Below are 3,721 nucleotides of genomic sequence, written 5' to 3' on the forward strand. Positions count from 1 at the left end.
TTGTTTTTTATTTATTTTTTAATTATTATTATTTTTTTCAGGTTTAACACTCTTCTCTTTCTCTCTCTCTCTCTCTCTCTCTCTCTCTCTCTCTCTCTCCCTCTCTTTCTCTCTCTCTCTCTCTCTCTTTCTCTCTCTCTCTCTCTCTCTCTTTCACTATTTTTTAAAAATTTCTTACACTTCAAGCATATGCTTCCTTCTATCTCTCCTCGAGTATTTCTCTCTCTCTCTCTCTCTCTCTCTCTCTCTCTCTCTCTCTCTCTCTCTATATATATATATATATATATATATATATATATATATATATATATATATATCAGTCTCTCTCTCTGAGCAAATTTTCCTACACACACTCTCTCTCTACCTTTCTCTCTCTCTCTCTCTCTCTCTCTCTCTCTCTCTCTCTCTCTTCTAAAAAAAGCACACCCATCCCCCTCCCTCCCACCATTTACCCACCATCAATCACCTTTTTCGTGACATTTAAACAAAGGCTGTCAAACTCGTGACCCTTCATTCAACTTTATCCTATTCCTCTCTCACTCTCTCTCTCTCTCTCTCTCTCTCTCTTTCTCTCTCTCTCTCTCTCTCTCTCTCTCTATATATATATATATATATATATATATATATATACACACATACACATACACATACACACATACACACAATCACACATACGCACACAAACACACACACACACACACAACTTCATCAATGATGCAAATACGCACACAACCACACACATACACACACACACACAACTTCATCAATGATGCAAATACGCACACAACCACACACATACACACACACACACACACCTACATCAATGATGCAAACACACACAACCAGACACACACACAACCACACACACAAACACAACCACACACACACAACCACACACGCATACCAACACACACACACACGCTGATAAAAAGAGTCACGCAATAAACTGGTCATATTCCGTATTAAACTTCAGTAATGTTTAAAATCGAAAGATACAGCAAGATACAATATCATCATCTGAATAGTAAACAACAATGTGATGTCATAAAACTGATTCCAATCTCACTGGAAGTGTATAACCAGTTTTTCAAAGAACTGGATACAAATCTTCTGGTTCCAGTGGCAACGTCCTTTCTATCCGAAAAAAATTGTAATATCGCCTAACAGGCGTAATGTCCCGTCCTACATGTTAAATGTTGCTGTTGCCCAGGGACCCCTTGTAAATCTCTTTGAGCACGTTTAGTGGATTTTGCGCTATATAACAGCTCAATTTTGAAAAAGTCTAAATATGCTTGTCGTCCTCACTCTTTTACGTCACGTTTTTCTAAGAATCTGCCTATACGCCCTGCTACTAAAATATCCACACCACCTCATGATTCAACAATATATGTGACCCATCGTCTCAAAACGGAAATTATGTCGGGATGAACAAGATGCTGAAATGTCAATTTTATGCTTAACTGGTCAAGAGAATGAAATTTCGGTTTTCAGCACTTTAAAATTCTATATTTTTTTCTTCAATAATCCATACATGGAATCAACCCATTTCTGATGTTTTTGGTCATAGATTCTAATCTCAGCACTTTGATCATCCCGACATAATACCGTTTTGAGGCGACGGATCACATATTATTTCTGACTCCCCTGTCCACCCAGGAGTCATTGGATAGCTGGGTCTGATAGATCTGGCAGAAAGTAATTTGCAGTAATTTGCGATAGACTATAGCGACCCGTTCAGCAGGTAGTAAGCTACAGACACCGGGATAAACTCCGGCTCTATGGGGCCAAGAGCTCTGAAGGACTACTTTCTCTGACTGCGGACGTGGCTGTATAGTTTAGTACGCGCTTGGCTAAGACACTCATAACATTGCCATCTGGAAGTATAACGGACCAACACACAAAACTATGTGTAACTTTGAACGTTTATAGTTTGGATAATACAGTTAAGTGAGATTTACTCATAAACATGGATGGCAAAAAGCAACGTCATTATATCTATATACGAGGTATATACATACCCAAACAAATCAGGCATATCCCGAAATTTTAACCGAATCCGGTTTCTTGTAAGTCGGACGCACTTTCAGTTGAGAAGTGTCGGAGAATAGTTGAATCTGGGTTCAAGTCCTTGACTAGACTAGTTGTTGAACTTGGAGTCGGCTTTTTTTAAAACTCAAAACTATGGCGGTGTTTCTTTTTTATGAAACCCGCCGAAACCCGCCGAAACCCGACATAGTTATGGGAAGTAGGCAGCAGTGGGGAGTGAACCTGGGACTCAGAGAAGTGTACACCAGTGGGGAGTGAACCTGGGACTGGGTTTCGGCGGGTTTCGTAAAAACGAAACACCCAAACTATGAGCTGACCCCATTTTGTCCTCAACCAATCGAAATAGTCGCTGTGAAGTCGGAATGGAATGAAGAGGGGTAACTCACCAATAAAATATGAGGTTCTGAGAAGGAAGTGACGTCATATTGCTGACAAAGCCCCAACTAACCTTTTTTACTGGTTCCATTGGGAGAACATTTATTCATCAAAACAGAAATGCTGAGTCGGAGTCAACAACGAATGAAGCAAATGGATTGGCTGGGCAGGTGGGTCTGGGTCGGGTCGGGTCGGAACCGACTCCAACAACTACCGAGTAAAGCCGGATCGGAATCGACTCCAAAATTATATCGACGTTGCCCATCCCTACAGCTGAGTTCTAGGACCCTCGTTAAAATGTCATAAATATACCTATCTGGTAACTTTTTGTTTTCAAAGGGAAGATGTATTCGGGATGTAATGATGTAGAAAGATGACAATAAACAACAAAGATAGAGGCAGTTTGAGATAGGCGAGTCGAGAATTTGTAGGTAAAAAAGGAGTGAGGATGGATGGATGGGTTGATGGATGGATGGATGGATGGATGGATGGGATGTTAAGAGTGCTGCTGAGTGGACAAGAAATAAATGGTTGAAGAAAAAGATCGTGTCCAAAAAGGTGAATGGATTGATCGATAAATGAGTGTATGGATAGTTGGATAGGTGAATGGATAGCAGGGTGAATGGATAAATGGGTAATTGGTCGCGGTGCTGAGTGGACAATAAATTGGATGGATAAATAGAATGGGTACGTACGAACATCTGGATGAATGGATGGTTTGGATGGATGAATGAATAAATGGATGGATGAATGGATTAATGGATGAATGGATGGGTGGATGGATGGATGGATGGGGAGGGGGAAATCTCGTCCACAAAATCTTACAACCGTTTTAAAAATCCTTTGAAGATTTCCCTCGCATATCACACGAAAAACTGTCTGCCCATCCCCCAAATTATGTATTGCTTGTTGGGTGGAGTTTGTTTGGGTCTGGGTTGGCGGGGGGGGGGGGGGGGGGGGGAGGGTTTTGTTATTTTGGGAAGATCTTGACACGGAAAAGACATTTGGCTGAGGTAAAATCACGTCCCAGGTTATCGATTCGAGTTTCAATCAATCAACAATAACTGACAATTAAATTGATCAATAGGGCGAATTAATCAGGTGTGTGACGTCATGAATTGGTTAATTGAGGACATGGGACCTTTGTGGTGTGGGGATATTATTTTATGTCGCTGTGCGTGTATGTGTGTGTGTGTTTCTGTGAGAGAGATAGAGTGAGTAAGTGCGATTGATTGACAGATAGGAAGAGAGAGAGAGAGAGAGAGAGAGAGAGAGAGAGAGAGAGAGAGAGAGAGAGAGA

This window comes from Berghia stephanieae, chromosome 7 (genome assembly GCF_034508935.2).
Source record: "Berghia stephanieae isolate SIO BIC M18660-M18661 chromosome 7, UCSD_Bste_1.3, whole genome shotgun sequence".
Lineage (NCBI taxonomy): Eukaryota > Metazoa > Mollusca > Gastropoda > Nudibranchia > Aeolidiidae > Berghia > Berghia stephanieae.